The 10215-nt window shown below is 44.6% G+C and overlaps 1 pseudogene; it reads right to left on the bottom strand.

Annotated features, from left to right (window-relative positions):
• Positions 1 to 293: 293 nt before the first annotated feature.
• Positions 294 to 7929, bottom strand: LOC115405388 (ubiquitin carboxyl-terminal hydrolase 42-like; annotated as a pseudogene).
• Positions 7930 to 10215: the final 2286 nt, after the last annotated feature.

Here is a 10215-nt window from a genome sequence, read left to right as displayed (position 1 = left end):
TATTAAATCGAATTCAGATTGCAATAATATACGTTCCTTATACAGTTCTGGGTTTGGAGAAATTGCATATAGACTATCAAGTTGGGAAATATGACTAGTTAAGTTGGATCATTTTTCTTTTTGTAATTTAAGCTCAAACTTTATGTAAGAGATTATTTCACCTCTAATGTAGGCGTTTAAGGTTTCCCATAATAATGACGCTGAAATATCAGGTCCCCTGTTATTAGCCAAAAAAATGTCAATCTGCCATTCAACAAAAGACACAAAGTTTTCATTTGACAATCAGCGAACGTTTAGTCGCCATAATTTTTGTTCCACAGGTCTGGGAGAAAGTTTTAAGGTCATAGACACAGGAGAATGGTCAGAGAGAACGATAGCTTCGTACTTGCAATTTATAAGAGAAGACAACAGTCGGTTATCAAGTAGAAAAAGATCTGTACATGTAAAGTGTGGTGTACAGAAGAAAAGAAGGAGTAAGCCTTCTGTTTAGGGTTTAGAAAGCAAAAGGAATCAGAAACAGCAAACTCAGACATAAAAGATTTAAGTACTTTAGCAGAGTGTGAGAGTGATGCTGGTTGAGGAGAAGAACGATCTAAAAGAGGATCGAGCCAACAATTAAACTCCTCCCAAGACTAGATAATAACGCGTCGAATCGGGTAGAAGTGAAATAAGCTGTTTAAAATAATTTTCATCATCGTAATTAGGGCTGAACGATATATTGCATTTGCGATAATCTCGTGATATTACAAAACGTGATTTGCGCACCGGAAGGTGTGCGATACGACAGTCACGTGACGCTAACTGAAGTCAGAGGGGCGCCGTGCAGACTGCTTGTTAACAAGGTGCCGCTAACTGGAGTAGCTCCCCGAGCCTCGTTTTGCACCATGGCAGCGGCAGACGAGGAGGACACAAGCACCGGGACATTAGTCCCGAAAACAAACGGCACTTCCTTGGTATGGAAGCATTTTGGATTTAAAAAAGAAGATGTGGAGCAGCGACACGTCCTAGAAGGCCGTGCTCCCGTTGCCACTTCACGGGGCAATACTTCAAACCTGTTCAGCCACCTAAAAAGGTACCACAGAGCCGTGTACGACAGCGTTGTCTCAAATAAACCGAGCACCAGCGCGCAGGGCGAGCCAAATCCCACAAGGCAGGGGACGTTGACGGAGTGTTATGAAAGCGTCACCCCTTACGAGCGCAGCTCCAAGCGGCACGCGGATATCACTCGGACGCTAACAGAGTTTATCGCCAAAGACATGATGCCTATTAGCGTGGTGACCAAGCGCGGGTTTATGGCATTGATAAATACCCTGGACAAACGGTACAAGATGCCCTCCCGCACATTTTTTAGCCAGACTGCACTACCGGAGCTGTACAAGAAGTGCAGAGACAAAGTTGTCGCGGAGCTCAAAGTGGTGAAGTTTTTTTCGACCACAACGGATTTGTGGTCAAGAATCACAGCTGAACCTTACCAAAGCCTGACGGTTCATTGTATTGATGAAGACTTCAATCTCAAAGCTCGCTGCCTGGAAGAGACCTACTTCCCCAGTGACCACACAGGTGAAAATATAGCAGCTGCAGTGAGAGAGGGGCTTTCCAGCTGGGATCTGGATGAAGAGAAACAAGTCTCGATCATGACTAATGACGCAACAAATATGGCGCTCGCTGCTCGGCTGAACGGATGGATGAGGGTCCAGTGTTTCGGGCATCGTTTACATCCTGCCAATGGTAAGTTCATGCCGTGAGTGCGTGCGTGTGTGCGTGTGTGTGTGTGTGTGTGTGAGAGAGAGAGAGAGAGAAACAGAAAATGCACTCAAAGACGACAGAGTCTCAGGGGCAACAGGATGTGCAGGAAGCTGGTGGGACACTTTTCCCACAGTTGGAAAAAGAAGACAGCCCTGACTGAGGCGCAGAGGGAGCTCAGCATCCCTGAGCAGAACCTCATTACAGATTGCCCTACAAGATGGGGATCAAAAGAAAAAAATGATCGCAAGAGCTGGAACAGGCCAAAGCCATTTCACAGGTGTCTGGTGATAGACATGCACGTTCCCTCATCCCGACCTGGCAGGATACTGAAGTGCTGGAGTCAATCCACAAAGCATTGAGTCCTCTTCAGGAATTCACAGACGCCCTTTCTGGAGAAGAGTACATAAGCATCTCCTACCTCAAGCCAGTACTCCACCTTTTTGCAACATCAGTCTTGGTTGAAGATGCTGAGGACACCGACTTAACCAAATCCATCAAAACAAAAGTCCTCGAGTATCTCAACGACAAATATGCAGACCCAGATATCCAGGAGCTGTTGGATGTTGCCTGTTTCCTGGATTCAAGATAAAAAAAAAAAACAGTACAGCAGCGCAGACAACATCCCGACACTCAAATCCCGTCTGAAAATGGAGATGGTCGACACAGCAAGGCGTACATATCATCTGGTAAATAATCAATATTTATTACTAAAAAAATTCTGCATGAAAATATATTTGCAAAAAAATATTAAAGGATGCTTCTTTTTTGTCTTCCAGGAGAAGAGAGCCCGTAGTGAGGCAGCTGAAAGCCTCCAAGTGCACGGCCCACAGCAGAAAAAGGAAAGAGGTCTCTGGGGTTTGCTTCTCCTGCGGCTGCCAAACTGGAAGAAGTTGCTGAGGCAGAGCTCAATAACTATATGATGACTCCAGTCATTGATGGAGAGGAGGATCCTTTGGCCTGGTGGAGGGTACACAGGATCAGCTACCCTCAGCTCTGCATCATGGCGCAGAAATACCTCAGTGTACCTGCCACAAGTGCTCCCTCGGAGCGTCTTTTCAGCACAGGAGGAAATATTGTTACCTGTACTCGTTCCTCCTCGAAGCCAGCAAAAGTTAATATGCTGGTCGTCTTGGCAAAGAATCTGTAAGGACTGTTAAGTGTGGCAGACAGTATTGTGCTTGTGCACTGTGATTTGTGTGATCACATGTTCCCGTGTTCACAGTAGAGTGAGGTTTACTACATTTATTTAAGACAACACATTTATTTATCTCTGGCTAATTTTTTTTTTCTTGTGCAGGTCACATGTCTTAAGTTGTTTTTTGTAGTGTCTTAAAGTTTGAATCTACAGATTATGTTGTATTTTTTTCATGAGTGTTCTAATAAAGTTCAGATGGTTACAAGTCATACATCTTTTTATTCTAACAAATAGAACTAACCTCAGAAAAAAGTGTTTTAACTTTGAAATAATTGTTTCAAAAATAGACTAAATTAAATATTACATTCTATATCGCAATCGCAATATTGAGGGGACATATCGCAATTCAGTATTTTCCCCATATCGTTCAGCCCTAATCGTAATTTGGAGTGTAGACGTTGGCTAAAACTAAGGGAATGTTCCAAATGGAGCCCATGATGATAACATATCTTCCACTAGGATCTGATATTAATTGTGAATGTACATATGGAATGGATTTGTGTATAAGAATTGCTACTCCTCTGGATTTGCTGTTAAATGAAGAGTGATAGATATAACCAATCCAATTCTTTTTAAGCTTTGCATGATGTAAGTTCCTTAAGTGAGTCTCCTGTAGAAAAGTTACATGTGATCCCAGTTGTTGTATGTGGTACAATACCTTACTCCGTTTCATGGGGTTGTTGAGGCCTTTACAGTTGAAGCTGGTGAAACGGATTTCATGTCCTAGAGCATTGGCTGGCAAAGACCTGTCAGTTGACATAGTGCAGCAGTAGGAAAGACGTTGGTCCGTCCGGCGCCGGAGCGATTAGTTACTTTCACTTCTGTCTGCAGACCTTCTCCTCCCTCCAGACAGAGTCTCTCTCTCTTTCCACCAGTTTTTCACTCTTTCGGTGTCTTTAAGTGGAGCCATCAGGCTGGAGCTCCGTCTACTTTCACTTTTACCGTCATGTTTTGTTTTCTGTGGCGCTCTGGCGCATGCGTAGACTGCCGCGATCGCGCAACGCGATCTCAAAATCTGGCTGCTGAGCGGACGTCCGCGGATCGGTCTGCGCGGACCTGAGCGAACAGAAATTCATGACGATTTTTACGTCACGCGGACCAACGCGCAGCGCACACCCACGAGGACATGTGAAGCATGGACGGACAGCAGACAGGAGGCAGAGGAGGCCTGGCGTCAATTAATTTATCAAAACAGAAGAAGAAAGCTATATGGAGGGAGATAAGCCGGCTGGCCCCATGGATTCTACTTGTTTGATTAAAAAAATTTTGAAGCAGTTTTCTGTTTTCCACACAAAAAGGAACACTGGCTAAGAACGCCCTGTTTAATTGTGCAAGAAAAAGTGTGGTATCTCTTAGTTTTACTTTTCTTGAAAGAGCAGACCAAACTTTGCTCCGGGGCACTCGTGAAGGTCCTTCTTAAAAAAAGTTTCATTGCCGTTAATTCATTCATTCATTCATTTATTCAGTTTTAATAGATTTATTGATCAGTTTTGTGACCTGTGGGAAGAAACCCGGAGAAAACCCCTCGCAGACGCTGCACAGGGGGGTGCAGTGCTCACCCGTTCCGCCGGGTGGGGGGGTGGTATTCACTCTGAGCTTTATTTTCACTTGAAATGATCTGATGTTGTGAGTCCCGCGCATGGGGTACGGCAGCCGCACACGGACACACTGCGTGGCTGCTACGGAAGCCCACGTACAGCAAGCGCTCGCTCGCTTGCTCTCTCTCTTTCTCTTTCTTTCTTTCTCTATTTCTCTCTTTCTTTTTCTTTCTTTCTCTCTCTCTTTTTCTTTTTCTCTCTTTCTCTCTCTTTCTCTCGCAGCGCCTCTCCTGAGGACGGGAAGAGGTGGATGGAGGTGATGGGCAGATGAAGCTGCACTCGGTGCAGGTGTCGGCTTTAAGCGGACTTTTTCTTCCTTTTGAAGAAACTGCAGATTCTTTTCCACAGTGTGTTCTTTTTTTTCTGGCGAGCAGCGTCAACCTCCTGCTGCAGAGCGTCCAGCTTCTGGTTCAGCTGGTCCATGGCCTTCCTCTCCTCTGAGATGGCCCGCTGGCTCGCCTCTTTTATCTCCCTGACGGAAGCGAGAAGTTCAGCCCTCGTCTGGCTCTGTTTGGATTTTTCTCTCTTCAGATCCTTTTGAAGCTGGCTTACAGTCCTCTCCAAACTGGACATCATTGCCTTGTGTTGACCCCTCATTTGCTGCATGTCCTCCTTGAACTGTCGTCTCTCCTCCGCCATCTGTTTGACTGTGGTTTCTAACTCCGTTTTTAATTGGAGCACCGTCTCCATGTGTTGTGTGCAGCAGGCGTCGATATCAATGTTTTTCTTCCTCTCAGTCTCCTGGATTGGTTCGAGCTGCGCTGTAGTTTTCCAGTTGTCCCTGTCGGCCTCGTCATTTTTCTCAATATCCAAATCCTTGGCTGAGAGCAGCTGTTGGGCCTGTCTGTCCTGTGTACAGCATCTATACTCCACTTCTGTCCATCTGTGCTGATGGGGACGATACCTGTCACGCTCGTGACTCCTGAGTCTCTTTCTCGATTTCGGTTGACTCCTGTCATTCCTCGGTCCATTCACAGCAACGGTTTCCTCTGAGGACGAACTTATCAGGCTGTCAGCAATCTCTGCCACATGACGCTGCAGCTCTGGCCCTCTGGAGTCAGTGCTGTTGTGGACCGTGTTGTTGGTCGAGTGGTTCGCACCTGTCCTCTCATCAGTGGACTTGATGTAGAAAAGGACGTACGCCTCTTGTTTGAGGACCGTCTCAATGTCACTGATGGACACCTTCTCATCGTCCATATGATACCACTTGCTGTCGCTTGCCTTCACGTAGCAGTAGTAGTGTCCAACATAACTTTTGCGTCCCCGATGAACCAGCACAGCATACAGCTTGTAGCCCAGGGGCTCCCCTTCAGACTCAGACATAAACGGTCTCAAGTCGAGGTTCTCTGGATACTTCACTTTCCTTGTGATTTTTGTTCCATCATAGTGAAATCGCTTGAGTGCGATGGTGAGCACGTTGGACTCCTGGTGTACTGAGAGGCACTTTGTGGCAGTGACCATGTTGTTGCAGTTGGAGCATCTGTAGGCATTCTCACCGCTGAGTTCCTCTGGAGTGACGAATCTTTCCAGAGCTTTGGAGACGCTGGAAACGCCCTCGATATCCAGAGCAATGTCCAGAAAAGGCTCGAAGTTGTCTGAGGTCGCGTTGCAGTTTAAACAATTCACTCTGGACCTCAAGCAGCCGCCAAATATTTGGTGGATTGAACTGGTTTCCGGCTTGTCGCTGTCCAATTGGACTGCAGACGAACAAGAATTCTGCATCGCATTCACCGTGTACCTCAGGAACTCGTGCGCATCTTCCTGGTTTCCAAAACAGAAGTGCTCTGCAATTGTATTGAGCTCTCTGAGGACCCCGGTCGGCACAATGGCGCCACCAGCGTTAATGAACACCTCATCGATGTGGTTTTGAATGATGCGCATCATGCAGAACCCTGACTCTACACATGTTGTGGAGTGCTCGAGCGTCATCATGTAATTAACCAACGGAGGCGTGTAGGTGAGGCATTGCAAGACTGAATTCAGGAAGCATGTGTTTCCTACATTCCGCAGGCCTGCACCAATGCTATGAATCTGGTGTAACTTCATGGCGAGTTAACTTGTGTGGAATAGGATCTCCTGAAAGATGGCAATTCCTTGCTACACAAACTATTTTCTAATTCTGTCTCTGCTTGCAAAAATAAACTCTGGAACAGTTGACTGAGCTGTGCTTAGGGTCTCCTGAGGGATGCCGGCTGCTTGCTTCAAAAACTATCCAAATACTGTCTCTACTCACGAAAATAAACTCTGGAACAGTTGACCGAGCTGTCTTAAGACGAGTGATCACCTCTGTCTGAATGTGAATAAACAAGGGGACATGTGGTGATGATGTCATAGCATCACCCCCTTTCAAGTTCACTGTTGCTAAGCAACCATTAATTGCATCACTGCTTTCAAGTTATTTTTATGTATGCAGTTCATGATGTAATGCTGTAATAAGATAATTTAATTCAAAATTATCACATTATTATCACAGCATAGCTGAAATGTGCTCAAAAATGTCCATAAAGTAGTTAGGCACACACTGAAATCATTCATTTTATTAAAAAAAAACAAAATAATAAAAATACTTGGTGTACTGTAGATTTTGTTGCCAGAAACATCTAAATAATCAGATGGAAACATCAAACATAGAGCTGTGCAATTCAGATCTCACCTTATGGCCATAAGAGATCCCTCCATCCCTCCATCCCTCCATCCATCCATCCATCTATCTATCTTAACACTGGAGAAACTCGCTCGTTTTTTTGCCACTGCAGCCGTGACATCCGGGAAGATAAACACCCGCTTCCCGTTCCCATTGTAGTGTAGGGGAGATTGCGCACTGGCTTTGCGAAGGATGTCGTTCCCTGGAACATGTTGACACGAGCAATGAGGGCTCGCGGACGTGCCCCCTCCGCAGGTCTCGGCTGCAGAGTGCGGTGTGCCCGGTCGAGAATGGGCTTTTCATCCAGCTGTAATAAGTTCTGCAAAAACCCAGCCACAAACTCGGTCGGACGGAGTCGCTCTTCTCCCTGCGGAACTCCCAGGATCCTGATGTTATTCTGTCGAGACCGACCTTCCAAGTGCTCACATTTTCTAGATAGAGCAGCGAGTTGCTCCTGTTGTTTGCGGACATCGTGCTGCAGGCTGGTTAGCTTCCCATCTTGCTCTCTAGCCGATAGCTCCAGGTCATGAATAGCACTGGAGAAAGCAGTGATCTTCTTCTCCAGAGGTGCCAGGGCCCCGGTGATCTCTCTTTTCACAACGTCAGAGACAATGTCATGAAAGCTATTTATTATGTCTCCACGCATTTCTTCAATCGTCTCCCGCTAAAAGTGCACGGTTAGCTTCCGGATTAGCTGTAGCCGCTACCTCATGGTCAGGTTTGCTCGTCGTGTTCCGAAGCGCCATTCCGTCTGTTTTTTTCATTGTAACGCTGATTACCAGTAACCAAGCGATGGGGTATGTTCATAGGACTCTTTAGGCTCCGGTGAAGAAAAAAGTTGGTGGTGTAAACAATCAAATAAATGTCAGATTCCCGAGGAGCCGCTGGAAAACACGTCCTACGCCATCAGTGCTACACAGCGCCCCCCCCCCCCCCCCCCCCCCCCCCCCGAAGAGTTATAATTATAAGCACTTTTCATTTTGTAAACCATGATGCTCTCCTAACCGTCCTCTGTCTATAGAGCTATAGGTCTATAGATCGGGTTGCACTGCAGCATGGGAATAAAAAAGATTGAACCTGCAATAAAGCATCTTTATCATCAGAGGTAAACTGGGTTTACTGTAACATTGAATCTCAAAGTGGCGAAATTAAGTCTAAACTCACTAATGTTTTATGTTAAGTCATAGTTCTTGCTCTCTTTGGCAAATAAAAATAATTTGTGAGGAATACTACAAATATGTTTCACACAAGGAAGGCTATGTATATATTTTCTAAATGTTTTATTCAAAGCTTATAGAGAATATGGCATGGAAACGTCGCTGTTCAGGTTCAGGTCATTGTCCTGCTTTGACTGGTGGATAAATTCAAGCCGACAATGCTGAGCAGCCCACTCTGCTGCAGGTAGAGGAGGTTATCGTTCTGTTGTGGGTGTGATTCCCCTGTCAAAGAATCACAGGAAGAAGCAATGAAAGGGGAAAAGTCCATTTAAAGGTCTGTAGGTTACGGATGGAGATCAGTAGCCACTGGTCAGAAGCACTAAAGGAGTTAATCAAAGAAGCCTGACGACGAGCCATCCCACGTCTGACCAGTCAACACAACTCCTTATTCTATATGAACACAAACTAAACACTAATATTTCTACAATCTTCTTAAAACTGTAACTTTTTTCAAGTGTCTGTGTGTAAGCCTGTTGCAGTTTTGAAGAAAACAGGGAGGACGTTTAACAGACTTCTCTCACCAAAGCACAGAGTTCACGTCTCCCAGATTAAAGAAAGAAGAGTGATTCAGTCCCAGGAGCTGACTGATAAATGTTAAGTTTCTAAACAGCAGCACGACTCATATTTCTGTCTTCTTCAGCACAGTCTGAGCCTTTTTCACAGTTTCTGGTTCTCATATCTGTTCTCAGTGTAGAGATGTGATGATTGCTCTGTTTTTGCCTGCAGGTTTATTCCTCAGGAGCTGTCAAACGGGATATGGCTGCTGTCTCTCGTGAATTCTTCTTTACAGTCTTGTTTTTCAATCAGCCTCTGCATGGGGAAAAGCAAGCAGTCACTTTATTGATTATGGAGGTCCGACGCAGGAATTCTTCTTCTCAGCTTTGCAGAGTTTCATGCTGGTATTCGTGGTTCTTTGTTCCTTTGTGAGATTCATTTTTAATGTGTGGACGGTGGAAGTGTCTGGAGTCTGGAGGGGGGGCGCTGGGTTAATCCATTATGTGTGTAAACCACGTGTGAGATTAACATTTTGTCAACATGGGGCAGAAAAAAATCTGACAGATGCATCTATAGAGAAGAAGAGTCATTCTAGGAATTGAGCAGTTTACTGCTGTGGTCCTCATTCAGCAGATCTTTATTTGAAGAGCTATCATGTTAAATGCTGAATGACAGAACGATTGTTCAACTGGAAAAGGACTCGTTTATGCAGTTTCAATTATTTCTCAATAGTAAAGCTGAAAACCTTTTATTCCATCTATGAAACTTTATGTAAATAGTTAAACCTTCAATAATACCACATGTAAACTGTAAATTCATTGTGATTCCAAGAGGAAGTTTGGTAACACTTTATTTGAAGCCCCCCTCTATAACACATTATAAGTACATTTATAAAGCATTATAATGCCATTATAACACATGCAGCTATAGTTATAAACATTCATAGATGATCACAATGCCAGGACCTAACCCTAACCCTAACCCTAATCCTAACCCTAACCCTAAGCTGTATAGTGAGTTATAAAGCATTGGGATCATTTGTGAGTGTTTATAACTACTTATAAACACTTATAATGTGTTATACCGGGTGCTTCAAGTAAAGTGTTACTGAAAGTTTGATCAAAACTGTGTATTTGTCTTTTGTTTTTCCTCACAAGTTGTCACAATCCAGTGAGCATGAGTTCAAATCAAGGGGTAAGAATAACACAAAGTACTTCTGATGATCTTCAAAAGAAAATATCATGATAACTATATAATCTGGGTCCTGACAGACGTTTATTAATTAAAATTAAGAAGGAGACACATCATCCCATACATGTT

Source organism: Salarias fasciatus, chromosome 18 (genome assembly GCF_902148845.1).
Source record: "Salarias fasciatus chromosome 18, fSalaFa1.1, whole genome shotgun sequence".
Classification (NCBI taxonomy): domain Eukaryota; kingdom Metazoa; phylum Chordata; class Actinopteri; order Blenniiformes; family Blenniidae; genus Salarias; species Salarias fasciatus.
This window is presented reverse-complemented; position numbering and strand designations above follow the sequence as displayed.